The sequence below is a fragment of the Narcine bancroftii genome, chromosome 2 (genome assembly GCF_036971445.1).
Source record: "Narcine bancroftii isolate sNarBan1 chromosome 2, sNarBan1.hap1, whole genome shotgun sequence".
Classification (NCBI taxonomy): Eukaryota; Metazoa; Chordata; class Chondrichthyes; order Torpediniformes; family Narcinidae; genus Narcine; species Narcine bancroftii.
In genome coordinates, this window is record NC_091470.1 from 71,335,911 (window position 1) to 71,354,341 (window position 18,431).

At 47.0% G+C, this 18,431-nt stretch overlaps 1 protein-coding gene and 1 long non-coding RNA gene across 3 annotated transcripts in view; one reads left to right on the plus strand and one right to left on the minus strand.

Annotated features, from left to right (window-relative positions):
• The window catches only part of aven (apoptosis, caspase activation inhibitor), a 181,261-nt gene that overhangs the window by 62,549 nt on the left and 100,281 nt on the right, over positions 1–18,431 (minus strand). The window lies entirely within an intron of this gene.
• On the plus strand, positions 581–8,825 carry LOC138753723 (uncharacterized). Of its 2 annotated transcripts, XR_011351390.1 has the most exons (3): positions 815–893; positions 975–7,245; positions 8,432–8,825. It is a non-coding gene; the product is annotated as an uncharacterized lncRNA (long non-coding RNA). The 2 variants fall into 2 exon arrangements; XR_011351389.1 differs by lacking the exon at positions 8,432–8,825 and having other exon boundaries at positions 581–896; positions 975–1,129.

Sequence of the window (18,431 nt, forward strand, 5' to 3'; positions counted from 1 at the left end):
AACTGACCTCACCCTGGGCACCCTCTGACCTCTAGCCTTGGGTTCCCTTGACCTCGCAACAGGCCTACTCCGACCCCCAGCCCGGGCTCCCCAACCCCCAACCTCTAAACTTTGGTGACATTCACTGCAGACATTACTTTAGTATTAATGCTGGTCTTGCAAAGGTAAAGGAAACGCTGGATATTTTCCAAAGGAAAAGATATTTCCCCATATATGCTGGGAATGTTATTGCACTGCAGGATTTAATTTACCACATGGTTTACAATCAGAGCAGTCGCTGTGGAAATAACACCACATATGTTAATGTATCAATGTAGTCAACAACTCGCTCACTTAAGTAATGTAAATGTTCCTTGCATCAGATTCAAATGGTTCATCCTATTTTTTTATTGGTTAATGGCTATTCCAGCTCACAAACCACTGAAAATTACTCAGAAGAAAATTATTGAACACAACTGTTAGCTAGAAAGTCCTGACATTACACCCTTCCATTTAAGTTTATATTGGTGACTTTAATAATACATTTATTTTCGTCTCCTTGTGGAATACAAAAAAAACCCAATTTCACAATAGACACGACAAAAGAAAAGAGCCTAATTGGATCTTTGGAAATGAAGTGTTGTGACATATATTGGCTAAACAAAATATTTGTAAACATTTGGAGCAGAGTTTTGATGATGTGTTGCAATGGTTACCATCCCTAAGGTTAGCTACACCAACAAAAGGGTGACCAAAAAATGTAACCATTGGCCAAAACTACAGGGTGAGAGGTCCTTTTAAGGCAATAAAATGAGCCCATTCAACACAGCCATTGTGACCTCATTTGACATGCTGATTGGAGTAAAAAAGCCAGAAGTTTGTAACTGCAGTCAAAGTTGGACATGGATGGACAGGTGGTATGTCTCTGTCACATTTTTTTCTCTGTATATTATCTAATATTTAATTGTATTACTAATCTTGTTTGCTTTCTTCAGGTATTGCAAGGATGTTCATCTGGAGTTCAGGTGAAACAGCAAACGTAGAGCCCAGCCTATTCAATCTCCCTATAACTCAAGCCATCCAGTCCAGAAATATCCAGGGTGAAACTCCTTTGAATGCCATCCACTGTAACATTCACCTCCAGACCCTCTCCAAACTCCAACACAGAATACCCTCCAACCCCTGCCCTAGACACTGAATCCCAGCTCCGACTCTATCTGACACTCAGCCTGATCTCATGCAACTTAAATAAGCTTTATTTTTATTTACATCTTTTATAGTCCTGCATCACAGTGCTATTCACATTGATCTGTTATACACTAACATATACACATTACATTATTAGAAAACAGACATTGTCTGCATTGTAATGCTGTTACATTATAGCATCATCTACAGTGAAACCTCGTTAGAATGCGATTTGTAAATCCAAAGTATTGCTTATAGCGCGAGTGTCTGTGGACCCCAAACGTTGATTTTAGGATGCCAGGCTAACAGTGCCTAACAACAACAAACTCAAAAATGGACTCTTATGACAGGTGAGCTGGGGTACCAGCAGCACGAGTCAGGCGGGGGAGGAAGGGAAAACAGCATCGTGAATCGGGCGGACATGTAACCAACAGCGCAAGTCGGGCAGGCGAGGTGGGGTGAATAGAAGCGCAAGTCACACTGGGGGGATATCAGCAGCATGAGTCAGGGCGGCTTGGCGGGGACACTGGCAGCGCAGGTTGGGTGGGCAAAGGGGGGAGACCGGCAGCGTGAGCCAGTCGGGCGCTAGACAGGCAGCTAGAATGGTTCAGGCGAAAGACCGGCAGCTTGAGTCAGCTGAGCGAGAGACCAGAAGTGCGAGTCAGGCAAGCGAGGGGTGGGGAGGGGGGAGAGCAGCAATGTGAGTTAGTCGGGTGCGGGAGTCCAGCAGCGTGAATCCTACGGGCGCAGGACCGGCACCTTGAATCGGTCGGGCACTAGACCGGCAGCTCGAATCGTTCGGGTGCAAGACCGGCGACTTGAGTCGGTCGGGGGAGTGATCGGCATAGCGAATCAGGCAATCGAGGGAGGGGGAAGGCCAGCAATGCGAGGGGACGGGGAAGTTCAGAAGCGCAAATCAGATGGGCGCGGGACAGGCATCTCGAGTCGTACGGTCGAGACACCGGCAGTGCGAGCCGGTCGGGCGCCAGACCAGTAACTCGAATCGTTCTGGCGAGAGACCGGCAGCTAGAGTCGGTGGGGCGAGAGTCTGACATCTTGAGTCGGTCGGGCGAGTGATCAGCAGTGCGACTCAGGCAAGCGAGGGAGGGTGGAGACCAGCAAAGTTAGTTGGGTGGGGCGGGAAATTTAGCAGCGCAAATCAGATAGGCGTGGGACCGGCAACTCGAGTCGTATGGTCGAGACACCGGCAGCTCGAACCGTTCGGGCGAGAAACCGGCAGCTTGAGTCAGTCGGGCGACTGATCAGCAGTGCGAGTCAGGCAAGCGAGGGAGGAGGGGAGACAAGCAATGCTAGTTGGGTGGGCCGGGGAATCCAGCAGCGTAAATCAGATGGGCGCGGAACCAGCATCTCGAGTCGTACGGTCGAGACACAGGCAGTGCGAGACGGTTGGGCGCCAGATCCGTAATTCGAATCGTTCAGGCGAGACACCGGCATCTTGAGTCGGACGGGCGAGTGATCAGCAGTGCGAGTCAGGCAAGCGAGGGAGGGGGGAGACCAGCAAAGCTAGTTGGGCGGGCCGGGAAATCCAGCAGCGCAAATCAGATGGGCGCGGGACCGGCAACTTGAGTCGTACGGTCGAGATACAGGCAGCGCAGTCCGGTCGGCCAGTAAACCAGCAGCTCGAATCATTCGGGCAAGAGACTGGCAGCTTGAGTCTGTCAGGCGAGGGACTGGCAGTGCCAATCAGGCAAGCGAGGGAGAGGGGAGACCAGCAATGCGAGTTGGGTGGGCGGGGAAGTCCAGCAGCATAAATAAGATGGTTGTGTGAATGGCAACTCGAGTCGTACGGTCGAGAAACCAGCAGCGCGAGCCGGATGGCTGCTATACCGGGAGCTTGAGTCGGTCGGGCGAGTGATCAACAGTGCGAGTCAGGCAAGCGAGGGAAGGGGGAGACCAGCAAAGCTAGTTGGGCGGGCCGGGAAATCCAGCAGCGCATATCAGATGGGCGCGGGACCGGAAACTCGAGATGTACGGTCGAGCCACCAGCTGCGCAAGCCGGTCGCGCGATAAACCGGCAGCTCGAATCGTTCGGGCGAGAGACTGGCAGCTTGAGTCATTCGGGTGAATGACTGGCAGTGCGAGTCAGGCAAGCGAGGGAGAGGGGAGACCAGCAATGTGAGTTGGGTGGGCGGGGAACTCCAGCAGCGTAAATCAGATGGTTGCGGGAACGGCAACTGGAGTCGTACAGTCGAGACACCGGCAACGCGATCCGGTCGGGCGCTATAACGGCAGCTCTAATCGTTCAGGGGAGAGACTGGCAGCTTGAGTCGGTCGGGGGAGAGATCGGCATAGCGAGTCAGGCAAGCGAGAGGGAGGGGAGAGGCCAGGAATGCGAGTTGGGTGGGCGGGGAAGTCCAGCAGCGTAAATCAGATGGGCGCGGATCCGGTAAGTCGAATAATTCGGGCGAGAGACCGGCAGCTTGAGTCAGTTGGGCGAGTGATCGACGTAGCGAGCCAGGCAATAGAGGGAAGGGGGAGGCCAAAAATGGGAGTGGGTGGGGAAGTCCAGCAGCGCAAATCAGATGGCTGCGGGACCGGCATCTCGAGTCGTACAGTCGAGACTCCGGCAGCGCAAGCCGGTCGTGCGCTAAACTGGCAGCTCGAATCGTTCGGGCGAAGGACCGGCATACCAAGTCAGGCATGCGAGGGAGGGGGGGAGGCCATCAATGTGAGTTGGGTGTGCGCGGAAGTCCAGCAGCGTAAATTAGATGGGGGCGGGTCCGGTAACTCGAATCGTTCGGGTGAGAGACCAGCAGCTTGAGTCGGTTGGGTGAGTGATGGGCATAGCGAGTCAGGCAATCGAGGGAGGGGGGAGGCCAGCAATGTGAGTGGGCGGGGAAATCCAGCAGCGCAAATCAGATGTCCGAGGGACCGGCATCTAGAATCGTACGGTCGAGACACCGGCAGCGCAAGCTGGTCGGGTGCTAGATCGGCTGCTCGAATCGGTCGGGCGAGAGACCGTCAGTTTGAATCGGTCGGGCGAGTGATCAGCAGTGCGACTCAGGCAAGCGAGGGAGGGTGGAGACCAGCAAAGCTAGTTGGGCGGGGCGGGAAATCCAGCAGCGCAAATCAGATAGGCGCGGGACCGGCAACTCGAGTCGTATGGTCGAAACACCGGCAGCTCGAATCGTTCGGGCCAGAGACCGGCAGCTTGAGTCAGTCGGGCGACTGATAAGCAGTGCGAGTCAGGCAAGCGAGGGAGGAGGGGAGACCAGCAATGCTAGTTGGGTGGGCCGGGGAATCCAGCAGCGTAAATCAGATGGGGGCGGAACCGGCATCTCGAGTCGAACGGTCGAGACACCGGCAGCGTGAGCCGGTCGGGCGCCCGACCTGTAACTCGAATCGTTCGGGCGAGAGACCGACAGCTAGAGTCAGTCGGGCGACAGACCGGGATCTTGAGTCGGTCGGGCGAGTGATCAGCAGTGCGACTCAGGTAAGCGAGGGAGGGGGGAGACCAGCATTGCTAATTGGGCGGTACGGGAAATCCAGCAGCGCAAATCAGATGGGCGCGGATCTGGTATCTCGAACCGTTCGGGCGAGAGACCGGCAGCTTGATTCGGTGGGGCGAGTGATCGGCGTAGTGAGTCAGGCAATCGAGACAGGGGGAGGCCAGCAATGCGAGTGGGCGGCGAAGACAATAGCGCAAATCAGATGGCCGCGGGACCGGCATCTCGAGTCGTACGGTCGAGACACAGCCAGCGTGAGCCGGTCGGGCGCCCGACCTGTAACTCGAATCGTTCGGGCGAGAGACCGACAGCTAGAGTCAGTCGAGCGACAGACCGGGATCTTGAGTCGGTCGGGCGAGTGATCAGCAGTGCGACTCAGGTAAGCGAGGGAGGGGGGAGACCAGCATTGCTAATTGGGCGGTCCGGGAAATCCAGCAGCGCAAATCAGATGGGCGCGGATCCGGTATCTCGAACCGTTCGGGCGAGAGACCGGCAGCTTGATTCGGTGGGGCGAGTGATCGGCGTAGTGAGTCAGGCAATCGAGACAGGGGGAGGCCAGCAATGCGAGTGGGCGGCGAAGACAACAGCGCAAATCAGATGGCCGCGGGACCGGCATCTCGAGTCGTACGGTCGAGAAACCGGCAGCGTGAGCCGGTCGGGCACCAGACCTGTAAATCGAATTGTTCGGGCGAGAGACCGACAGCTAGAGTCAGTCGGGCGACAGACCGGGATCTTGAGTTGGTCGGGCGAGTGATCAGCAGTGCGACTCAGGTAAGCGAGGGAGTGGGGAGACCAGCATTGCTAATTGTGCGGGCCGGGAAATCCAGCAGCGCAAATCAGATGGGCGCGGGACCGGGAAATCGAGTCGTACGGTCGAGACACCGGCAGCGCAAGCCAGTCAAGCGCTAACCCGGCAGCTCGAATCGTTCGGGCGAGAGACTGGCAGCTTGAGTCAGTCGGGTGAATGACTGGCAGTGCGAATCAGGCAAGCGAGGGAGAGGGGAGACCAGCAATGTGAGTTGGGTGGGCGGGGAACTCCAGCAGCGTAAATCAGATGGTTGCGGGAACGGCAACTGGAGTCGTACAGTCGAGACACCGGCAACGCGATCCGGTCGGGCGCTATAACGGCAGCTCTAATCGTTCAGGGGAGAGACCGGCAGCTTGAGTCGGTCGGAGGAGAGATCAGCATAGCGAGTCAGGCAAGCGAGGGAGGGGAGAGGCCAGGAATGCGAGTTGGGTGGGCGGGGAAGTCCAGCAGCGTAAATCAGATGGGCGCGGGTCCAGTAACTCGAATCGTTCGGGTGAGAGACCGGCAGCTTGAGTCGGTTGGGTGAGTGATGGGCATAGCGAGTCAGGCAATCGAGGGAGGGGGGAGGCCAGCAATGTGAGTGGGCGGGGAAGTCCAGCAGCGTAAATCAGATGGCCGAGGGACCGGCATCTCGAGTCGTACGGTCGAGACACCGGCAGTGCAAGCTGGTCGGGCGCTAGACCGGCTGCTCGAATCGTTCGGGCGAGAGACCGGCAGGTTGAATCGGTCGGGCGAGTGATCAGCAGTGCGAGTCAGGCAAGCGAGGGAGTGGGGAGACCAGCAGTGCTAGTTAAGCGGGCCGGGAAATCCAGCATCGCAAATCAGATGGGCGCGGGTCCGGTATCTCGAACCGTTCGGGCGAGAAACCGGCAGCTAGAGTCAATCGGGCGAGAGACCGGCATCTTGAGTCGGTCGGGCGAGTGATCAGCAGTGTGACTCAGGCAAGCGAGGGAGGGGGGAGACCAGCTAAGCTAGTGGGCAGACAGGGAAATACAGCAGCGCAAATCAGATGGGCGCGGGACCCTCAACTCGAGTCGTACGGTCGAGACACTGGCAGCTTGAGCCGGTCGGGTGCTAAACCAGCAGCTTGAATCGTTCGGGCGAGAGACCGGCAGCTTGAGTCGGTTGGGCAAGTAAGTGGCAGTGCGAGTCAGGCAAGCGAGTGAGGGGGGAGACCAGCAATGCAAGTTGGGTGGGCGGGGAAGTCCAGCAGCGCAGGTCAGATGGGGGTGGGCTGGCCACTCGAGTCGTACGTTCGAGACACCAGCAGCTCGAGTCGGTTGGGCGAGACACTGGCAGTGGGAGTTAGGCGGGCAAGGGACTGGGAGCGAGTCAGGTGAGCAAGTGGGGGAAGACTGGCAGCACGAGTCAGGCGGGAAAGTGGGGCGGAGACCAGCAGCGCAAGTCGGGCGGCCGAGTGGGAAAGACGGCAGAGCGATTGGAAGGGGGTGGATATGCTAGCAGAATTCGGGTAATGCGCTAAGTAATCTTGGACCCCAACTATCGTATTGTAACGAGGTTTTACTGTATATTATCCAAAACATTTGTAAATAATTATGCAGCACTGTCTCTGCCCTACACTAACCATCCCATCCAAGAGGCTCTAATCCTTACAGAACAATTTTTATTTATGTATTTGTATATAGTGTATGATTACTTGCTCTGCATATATATTGTCTGTATGTGTGTTATGTCTGGCTATGTGTCTGCTTATTTTGCACTGTGGACTGGAGAACGCTGCATCGTCAGGTTCAACTTGTGGAAATCAATGACAGTGAACGATAGACCTGACTTGGTGGTGAGGTAGGTGGGGAGTAGGGAATCCTGTACTTGTTGTGCTTGGGTTGCAGACGAGGCCAGGGCGGATGTGCAGGTAATGGAGGATATGCTGGTGAGGGCTGAGTTGATGATGGTAGAGGGCAAGTTATGTTAGTTAACATGGAAATTTACACTCACAGTATAGCATGCCTTATCCTTCTGACGCTGGGCAGGTAGGGCAGTGGGAAAAGGCCTCTCCCCAGTCGTGTCACACATGGATTCCCCAGCGCTCAGTGGCTTAGCTCTTGTTAAGAGCTGCTGGCTGAAGCATGAAGTCGGAATGAGCTTGACCAACGCCATCCCTGGCATGAATGGACTTGAACATTCGACTCCTTAGGGTGCCCACCTGGCAAGCCCTGGGCAGAGTTCTACCTGTGGCTACAGAGGTCTTGGGGTTCAGGCTTCTCAAGAATGAGGAACAGCAAATCGCCATCCAGAGAGGCCCCTCCAGTCAGATATCAGCGCCTTATTCATGGCAGGCACAACAGCTACCTTGGTTTTTGCCAAGGTTTTGGTTGTACCTGTCGTGAAAATCCCAATTGAAGGTAGATGGGTTTGGGTGGCTTCATGGAGAAAACTCGTAGGCTTCAGAGTGGATAGATGATTGGGAAATAGTTGTATTAAAGGGGCCACAATGCACTCAGATCACATAGGGAGGTGGTTAAAGACGCTGTGGTGTGATGGACAGACCTTTCCAGTTGGTTGTTATCTTGCTGTTTCCCAGTCAGGGATGCCCAAACCCTACTAGCTCTGTACCACTGATGGGATCCTGACTTTGACTTGGTTTGTGGGCACTTTAGGGGTATGCATTCATGCCAAAAGGATAGGCCTTGATCCAAATGCATTATTCCGATTCACTGCGCTGGCAGCAACTTGGGAGTGCTGAGCAAAGTGGCAGCATAAGGAGAGCCTCTGTATGACTGCAAGGCTGTGGGCCTCTCAATTGGAAGACCCTTTCTCTCTGCCTACCTAGCGCTACGTGGGAAGAATCTGGCCGTCACATTGAACCCAGAACACATGCATCATTGAGTGATAGGCTGTCCATCATTGCGGGAACTCGTAGGTCATGTTAGTTATTTTCTGGAGAGAATGAAATGTTATAGTTGGGAAGATGAGAACTTATTGATGTTTTCATTTTTATCTCCTTTGTTTCCTTCCTTCCAACCTTTAGGATCCAAGTCTGCAAAATATAAATCTAATCGTTTTGATCTGGTACCTTGTGTCTGAAATTCGATGTTAGTTTATTAGAATGAGACTTGCTGGTAATGCATCACAAATTTCAGTGATCTCCTGGAGCTCTGCTCGATTGCCATTAGGGAGTCGGGGAGGAATTTCCCAAAGTTTTTCCTGAAATTGGCCACAGGTTTTTTCTTTGGTTTTTCGCCTCCCCCAGGATTCACATTACCAGCATATCAGGGCAGAGAGTAGCAGTAAATCAAAAATATAAAGTATAAAAAAAATAAAAATAAATATAATATAAAATATAAAATGTAAAATATAAAAATATAAAAATATAAAAATATAAAAATATAAAAATATAAATTAAATAAAAGCAAATGAAGTCTGTCTGTTTTATTTTATATACCATTAGTCACTACTTTTAATCTTTGTTACTCAACAAGTGCTGCTACCAGAATGAAATGTTCAGATTGCCTCAGCGCAGCTGTATTCCATTCAGGATTTACTGTTAAAGGATGGATCAGCAGAAAAGTTACATCTTCTCTGGATATGTGCAGCAGGTCATGGGATAATGCAGCACAGAACAGACTCACCGTGCTGACCGAGTTGGCATTCTGGCTAGTCTAGTTTGCAATTTGGTACATTCTCTCCTAAACCTATCCTATTCACTTATCTGTCCAAATAGCCTTTGAAACTTCTAATTAATTGGTCTGGGAGCTCATTTCAGTTAGAACACCCTCTGAGTGTAAAAATTGTCTCTTAAATCCCTCCCCTCTTACCTCAAAACTATGCTCTTTTGTTCTGGCATAGTTTTCCCTGGGAAAATTATGGAGCATTTACATTCTTGCCCCTCATGATTTTATAAACCTCTAATGGTCACTGCTCAGCATCTAATGCTCACAGGGAATAAAACCCCAGCCTATTCAACCTCCCTATAACTCAAGCCATCCAGGCCCAGAAATATCCAGGGTGAAATTCCTTTGCATGCCATCCCTGTAACATCCACCTCCAGACCCTCTCCTAACTTCAAAACAGATCCCCCTCCAACCGCTGCCCCAGACACTGACCCCTAGCTCCGACTCTGTCACGCAGCCTGGTCTCATGCAACTTAAATAAGTTTTATTTTTATTTCCTTACTGCAATTATTGAAAACCCATCATGAGGGACTAACACAGGGGCCCCCAAACATTTTAGACCATTGACCCCATCATGGAACCCTTGTTATATCATCAACACCCAAGTATGTGCAAAATAAATAAATAGATAATTAAGCATATGTTAGTGCAGTTTCCATATGCATTAGTGAGGGAAACTGGATACCAAGCCCCGCAAGACTGTTCTTCTGCATCCCCTTCACACCCACTCCCTGCCCCCAGCCCTGCTGTGTATATTTCTCATGAAGTGTAGGGAAACAGAAAAGAAAAACTTTACTGTCAAGGTGGAAATCATGAGAATGTACAAACTATTGAATATCAAGCTGGAATTCAACATAAAAAGTGTTCAAACACAGAAATAAGTGGAAATACTGCATGATAATTGGATATGTCACATGAAATATATAGGAGAATTTGCTGCCGTTTGGCACCAATGTTATAACTATGACATCATTCAACTCCCTCTAACCAAATGCTCTCCAACACTCCTCGCAAACAGAAAGAAAGAGAGAGAGTGGAACGTCGGTTTGCTGTCACACCCCACCCAACCCACCTCACTGACAAAAGGCAAAGGAGGAAAAACCCAGCACCCAACCCCAACCAACCAATTTTCCCCTGCAACCTCTGCAACCGTGTCTGCCTGTCGCGCATCGGACTTGTCAGCCACAAACGAGCCTGCAGCTGACGTGGACATTACCCCTCCATAAATCTTCGTCCGCGATGCCAAACCAAAGAAAGAAAAAGAAAAACAGAATAATCTAGGTTCCAATTTTGGTAACAATTGGTCCCATAGTGTCATAGGAGTTTCATGGCTGGCAGGCAAACTTCATTTCCCTGATCCCTATACGATGCCCATGTGCTATATGTTCATTACTCCCAGTTTTGATACCCATCCTAATATCAATCATAATAGTGAGAGAAAACCTTCATAAATAATATATTAAATAAAACTAAAATTAAATTAAGGTACCTTTTGATTGAATTGGTTGACATCATTAATGGTAAGGATGTGTTTGATGAGCATCAGCAAGGGAAATGATATTTGGAGATAGGTGGGTCATAGGTCACTACGCTCTTCTTGGTTCATTCTGTTCCTCTGCTTTGTTATAACCGCAGCTAAAAACCACTTCAACTGTCTACGAACTTGGGGATGCAAGTAAAAATGGCTCAACCCACTGCACTAAGGTTGGGGTATTTAGTTGCAGTGTTTACATTGTTCCAAGAGTCACTGAGGCTTTTACTTATGAACAAACGAGTTCAACTTCAAAGTGAGAGTTTAAAGTCTTCCCTTATTTTTTATGGTGGTTTATTTATTTCTCCAGATCACAGCCTGAAATATTTTCATCTTCCAATTGCCATAGGTTTGAAAAGTACTTAAAATCTCTACGTCCCAATGAAGATTTAAATAGGCCTAGTTTGACTTGTAAACCTATTAGGACTATTCAGCTTGGGATAATTGTAATATTTTTTACATTGCAGACATTTCTGTACTTCATTATATTTTGAATAGGGGTCTTCCAAATACAATAGATGGATCTTGCACTTTTCCAACTCATCACATAGTGTCCACATCTATAAGAAGCCTCCACAGTTCTGTCATACAAGTCAACAAGTCTTTACAGTCTATCACCTCTTGACAAGCACCTTACCACAGTGTGCAAAAGTAATTGATTTAAAGTTTCATCATTTTTTTTCACATATTATTGTAAACAGTTGTGAACTGAGAAGATATCCCAGAGGGATAAGGACAAGGATCCTGGCTCTGACATGTGCTAAAGCACTTTAGCAAAGACTTTAAACTAGATTGGTTGGGTGGGGGGGGGGGGGGGTGCGGTGGGGGGTGGAGTGCGAACCAAATGAAGGAGTACAGCAAGGAGAAGGTTAGATTGCAAACAGAGAAAGCTTGGAGACAAAGTTTTGGGGGTGGATAAGCAGGTGATAGAGAAGGAAGATGCTCTGTACGAAGATGGAGGGGAGATGATAGAAAAAGAACATAATAAATAAAGATAAGGGACACAGAATACATAGTGGGAAATCTCAGAAATGCATACACTTTAATGTTAGGAGCAATGTAAGAAAGGTGGATGAGCTGAGGGTATGGATAGACACTTGCCAGTATGACATGGTAGCGATTAGTGAAACGTGGTTACTGGAGGGGCATGATTGGCAGCTAAATATTTCTGGATTTCATTGCTTTAGGTGTGATAGAATTGGAGGAACAAGAGGGGCTGCTGTAGCATTGTTTGTCAGGGAAAATATTACAGCAGTGCTTAGGTAAGATAGATTAGAGGGCTCGTCCAGGAAGGCTGTCTGGGTGGAAATGAGGAATGGGAAAGGAATAGTAACACTTATAGGGGTGTATTATAGACCACCTAATGGGGAGCGAGAACTAGAGGAGCAAATTTGTAGTGAGATGGCAGATATTTGTAATAAGCACAGGGCTGTGATATTAGGGGATTTTAATTTTCCAAATATAGATTGGGTAACACATTCTGTGAAAGGGCTGGATGGATTGGAATTTGTGAAATGTGTGGAGGATAGTTTTACACAGCGATATGTAGAGGTACTGATTAGAGAAGGGGCAGTGTTTGGATCTACTGTTTGGGAATGAAATAGGTCAGGTGACAGAGGTATGTGTTGTGGAGCACTTTGGGTCCAGTGATCATAGAGCCATTAGCTTCAATGTAATTTTGGAAAGGGATAGGTCGTTATCTAAGATTAAAGTTTTTGAGTGTGGAAAAGCTGGATTTGAGCAGATGAGAAAGGATTTACGAGGAGTGGGTTTGGACGATTTGTTTTATGCGCAGGATATAGTAGCGAAATGGAGGTCTTTTAGAGGTGATATGGGGGAGATTATGAACAAATTCTTTCCTTTGGTATTCAGTAAGGCGAAGGACGTTGTCCAGGGTAAAGGAAGGAAAGAGGGTAATTATGGAAACAATAGTGATGAAGAAAGAGGAAGTACTGGAGCTTTTGAAGCATATAAAGGTGGATAAGTCTACAGGTCCTGACAGGATATTCCCCAGGAACTTGAGAGAAGTTAGTGAGGAAATAGCAGCGGGTCTGACAGTGATTTTTCAAATGTCATTAGAGGTGTGTATAGTGCCGGAGGATTGGCGTATTGCTAATGTGGTTCATTTGCTTATAAAGGGTTCAAGGAGCAAGCCTAGCAAGTATAGGCCTGTAATTTTGACATCTGTGGTAGGTAAGTTAATGGAAAGCCTTCTTAGGGATAATATATACGAGTATCTGGCGAAATAGGGTCTGATCTGGAATACTCAACACAGGTTTGTGTGTGGAAGGTCATGTTTGACCAATCTTGTTGAGTTTTTTGAAGAGGTGACTAGGAATGTTGATGAGGGGAAAGCAGTGAATGTTGTCTATATGGACTTCAGTAAGGCCTTCTGCATAGAAGGTTAGCTAGGAAAGTTCAATTGCTACCCATTAACTTTGATAGTCAAATGGATTCAACAGTGGCTGGAATGGAGATGCCAGAGACTCATAATAGATAACAGTTTGTCAGGCTGGAGGCCGGTGAAAAGTGGTGTGCGTCCGGGATCTGTATGGGTCCCTTATTGTTTGTCATTTACCTTAATGATCTGAATGATGGGGTGGTAAACTGGATTAGTAAATATGAGGATGGTACTAAAATAGGTGGAATTGTGGGTAATGAAGAAGGTTTTCAAAGATTCCAAAAGGATTTGGACTGCTTAGAAGAGTGGGCTGAAAGATGGCAGATGGAATTTAATGCTGTGAAGTGCTTCCTTCTTGAGAGAATAATGAAAACAGGACATACAAAGTAAATGGGAGGGCATTGAAGAATTCCGTGGAGCAGAAAGATCTAGGAATAACGGTTCTTCGTTCCCTGAAGGTAGAATCTCATGTGCATGTGGGGGGGGTGGGGGTGGGGGGGAGGGGGTGGGGGGTGAAGAAGGGTTTTAGTATGCTGGCCTTTATCAATCAAAGCATAGAATACAGGAGTTGCGAAGTGATGTTGAGACTGTTCAAAGCATTGGTGAGGCAAAATTTAGAGTGCTCTGTGCAGTTCTGGTCACCAAATTAGGTAGAGAGAGTGCAGAGATTTACAAAAATGTTACCTGGGTTTCAGAATCTAGATTACAAAGAAAGATTGAACAGATTAGGTCTTTATTCCTTGGAGCGTAGAAGGTTGAGGGGGGTATTTGATAGAGGTATTTAAGATTTTGAGGGGGATAGATAGAATTGATGTCGATAGGAATTTTTCCCTTGAAGGTAGGAGAGATTGAAACAAGAGGTTATGGGTTAAGAGTTAGGTGGAAAAGGTTTAGAAGTAACATGAGGGGGAACTTCCTCATTCAGAGAGTGGAGGCTGTGTGGAATGAGCTTCCGGGAGAAGTAGTGGCGGCAGGGTCCATTTTTCCATTGAAGGAAAAATTGGATAGGTATATATGGATGTGAGCGACATAGAGGGTTATGGGCAAGGTACAGGTAGGTGGGACTAGAGGAGAGTATTTGGTTTGGTCTGGATTAGAAGGGCCGAGATGGCCTGCTTCCGTGCTGTAATTGTTGTATGGTTACATACTTTAATTTTATTGACTGACCTGAGACACACTTTTAAGGTAATATATAGTTCACTACTGAGTTTCTTGGCTACAAGATGGTATCTGTACCATCTGTGAACAGTGCATACATTGGGAACTTTTTCCTTAAATAAGACGGCAAATCCTCCTTATTCGCCAACCATTGCTGGTGCACCGTCAGTAGCCACTACAGTCATTATTTTTCTCAAGTAATCCTCCAAACGTCAAAAAATTGCTATATTAAGGGAGATACTGTATGATGCTTTCAGCCCTCCTTCATTATCAGCACTTGGAAATATAGCTACAATACTATTGATGAATAATATAGTCAATACATTTATTGAGTATTTAAAAAAATAGAGTACGTGTTAAAAAAAATCCAAGTCAATTCATCCATGTGGAAACAGGTGATTTCAACGGATTGTAAATTATTATAACTAGATTATTAACATTATTTTTCAGTGATCAGAATCTAAAGTGAATGGACAATAAAAAATAATTATATATAAATGGGAAATGTACATCAGGAAGTTGTATTTTATGTAATTTTATTTCTCATATGAATGTCAGCTTTTGACCGCAAATGTTCAATCAAAGCTCTCCCCGGTAGTTATTGACCCTTTTTGACCCTTTGAATAGTCACATCTACACCCAGGGGTTGATATCAATTAGTTTGGACACCCCTGGATTAACATGATGAAAAGATTATATTAGCAAAGATGATGGTAAATTTTACTCCACGAGGACTAGGATGGTCATTCCAAGGCCTCATGATAATAGAAATATGCATCTTTCTTCACCAGAGGTACAACATTTGCAATTACAAGACTCAGAGGGTGAGGGTTGGTCAGGGTGGGGGGGGGGGTGGTGGGCTTCAGAGGGGGTCCCGGCTGGGGGTCGAAGGGGGTAATGATACCAAGGAATAGGAAAATAAGGAAGTGACTCGTGATCTACCATACAAGTTCAATCTTGAAAGACTGAAGTGGGCTCCATCAATTTCTAGAAAAATAGTTTTGGAATAAAAGATGACAAGATGAGTCTATATTTCACAACAGTTAAGGCAGAGGGAGGAAGAATAAGAAGAGTTAATTAGGGTCAAAAAGATAAAAGCTCTGTCAGGATACAGAGAGAAAATGAGGTTAAAAACTAAGGCAGACAAAGAAGAAAGAATGGCTGTACATAAATCTGAATGGAATACATTCTTGACACACAAGGGAAATAGAGGTAGAAGGAAGAGAATTCCTCCGCATAAACACGGAATTACATGAAAAAGAGGGACACAAGCATGCTAGGGTCTGGATCGGGTCCAGAGTGTTCTGAGGGGAGAGGGTGAGCAGCCAGAAGTCTGGCTTGTTGGTACCAATGACATGGACAGAATAAGAGAGGAAGTCCTGAAGGAAGATTGCAGGCTGTTGGGAATAAAGTTGAGAAGCAGGACCTCCAGGGTAGTGGAGGTGCTGTCTGTGCCACATGCAAATGAAGGCAAAAATAGCAAAATTAGGCAGATGAATAGACTGGTATATTATAATGTGGCTCTTTGCACAGTTTCACTGAGCCCCCTCATATATTTCCTCATAGCGTAAAAGAGACCGCTTGGAACCTTTATGTTAGCCCATAAGATTCCTATCAGTTCCATCACACACTCCCACCTATTCTCTCTCTCCCCCACAATGTTTTTGACACAAGGTATAAGGCACAACAGCCAATTAGCTTATCAACGGGATATACTTGGGATGTGGGAGAAAACAGAGGCAACCTGTAATGGTACAGGAAAAATGTCCTATTCCATAGTCAATTTTTTAAAAACATTCTGTACGATAACAGGCTCTTCTGTCCCGCAATCCCGTGTTGCCCAAATATCCCAATTAACCTTCAACCCCTGCATACACTTTGTACAATGTAACCTCAATATTAAAGTTATCGATAATGATCAAAATAATAGATTTTTTTATTTTAAAAAGTATAGATTTAAAAATGTTGCTAATATTTAAAATTTTTTAAAAATTATACATTTCACAATTTAACAGATCTCCCAAATACTCCAATTAATCTAAAACCCCTGCATACACTTTGTACAATGTGCATTGAACCAAAATTCTTTCTCGCTGCAGCCTAACAAGTACTTGCAGCGAAAAACTATAGTAGTAAACTAACTGAATTAAATTGAAACAATATATACATAGGAGAGATGGATAATAAATATTCACAGTAACTTTAGAGAAAGACGGCGCACAATGTGTGTTTATACAGCAGGATGAACATTATCACATCCATACGGTATGTTTTGACAAAGAAAATGTCACATAGCTCCATGTTTCGTGCCATCGACTCATTTTCAGAGCCCAGTGTGAGAGAAAAATAGGACGATGCATATTGCCTCTGAACCCAGATTTAATTTTAAAAGGGTCCATGCAATTACTCCAGATCCCAGCTTAAATGTTTGGTATGATTGTAACAGAGCCAAGTATAAGTTATCACAAAGTTGATTTTAATTTTTATAGAGTGTATTTATTGTGTCAGAGTTAACTTCAATTGTAATACAGGTATAGCTGATATATATCATCATTAAACTGCATAGTGGTTTGATTTGTATTTACAGCACGGTAACAGGCCCTTGTCTGCCCCACGAGCTCATGCGGCTCAGTTTCTCCAATTGAAAGGTGGGAGGTAACTGGAGCATTTGGAAGAAATCCACAAAGACAGAGGGAGATTGTACTCCTTACCTGCTCTGGCTGACTCTCCCTGAGAAGACTACTTCTCTAAATGATCATAAATCCTGTCCTTAAGAATCCTCTCCGATTGATTGCAATCCACATGCTTAAGACTCATTATGACCATTTTTAAACTAGTATACAAGGAGACGGTGGGAAAATGTAATGGTTCTAGGGAGCTACTGTTGGAGAAAATAAACTGACAAAAGTTTGTTAACATTAACAGACAAAGTGGCCAGACATCATGTCATCAAAACTAAACTGTAAGAAACTTATCAAGAAGTAACCTCAGAATATTCCGAACCAAGGTTAGCTGCATGTAGTCTGATGTCGACCTTGAAAACACTATTTAGAAGCAAACAAAACTCTGTATTGATTGAGTGGGTATAGCAGAAAGAAACGAGTAGCAACAGCACCCCTCCTTTATGCTCCCACTCCCGCTAGCCATATGTAATTTTGTGTAGCTCATTTGTCCCGCTGTTGTTTTTCCAGAGGAGATACAGCACAGGTCGACTTTAACAAGGGCATAGTTGGCAGGATCTTATAACCATATAATAATTACAGCATTGAAACGGGCCAACTTGGCCCTTCTAGTCCATGCTGAACACTTACTCCCACCTAAACCCACTGTCCTACACTCAACGCGTAACCCTCCATTCCTTTCCCATCCATACACATACCCAACTTCTCCTTAAATACTAATATCAAGCTTGCCTCCGCCACTTCATCTGGAAACCTGTTCCACACACCCACCACTTTCTGAGTAAAGAAGTCAACCCCTCATGTTTCCTCTAAACTTTTTACCCCTAACTTTCAACTCCCGTTTGTATCCCTCCCTTTAGCTGGGACCTTCAGGACACTTCAGACTGACCAAGCGGCCTATGGAGTTCAAGAGACAGGAGGGAGAAAAACAAAGGCGCCTTCAGATCCCTTGAATCGGACTCCTGCCCCGGCTTCTTGGAGCACTGAAGTCTCTCATCTGAAGTAGACCGGACTCCCTGCCAAGATCAACAGAGCGTAAAGAGAAGATATGGAGGATATACAGATTAATGCATGGGACTGGGATACATTTTAATTAGGGCAGCGGCCATTGATGTCGGGATAAAATAAAGATTAGGTCTACAGCAATAAAGGACAGGCACTTGATAGATTAATGCCTGAGAGATGGGATCAGTTTTAACTTGGACTGCTGCAGTATTGACCGGGATAAAGTACGATTTGGACAGCAGCATTGTAACATTACGGGTCAAGCATTGGGCAAGAGTAATGGGGGAACATCAGTGTAACAACATGTTATCTGAACCCGAAATTTCAGAAAGACTATTGATACTGTCGGCCGCTTAACAAATGAGCGATGGACAGTCAGGAGTACTTGGCCTGTAAAGGAAATAGAAACGGCGGAGCTGTTGTTAAGGGAAAATTATACAGGAAAAGAAATGGAAGAAGAGGCGAGGGGAAAGGAAGGAACAGGGATTTAAAATATTCGCAGAAGACTAAGCAGGATGGAGGAATAATGGAAGAAAGCGAGGGATTGCAATATTTACAAAGGATGGCGGAACAAAAGACTG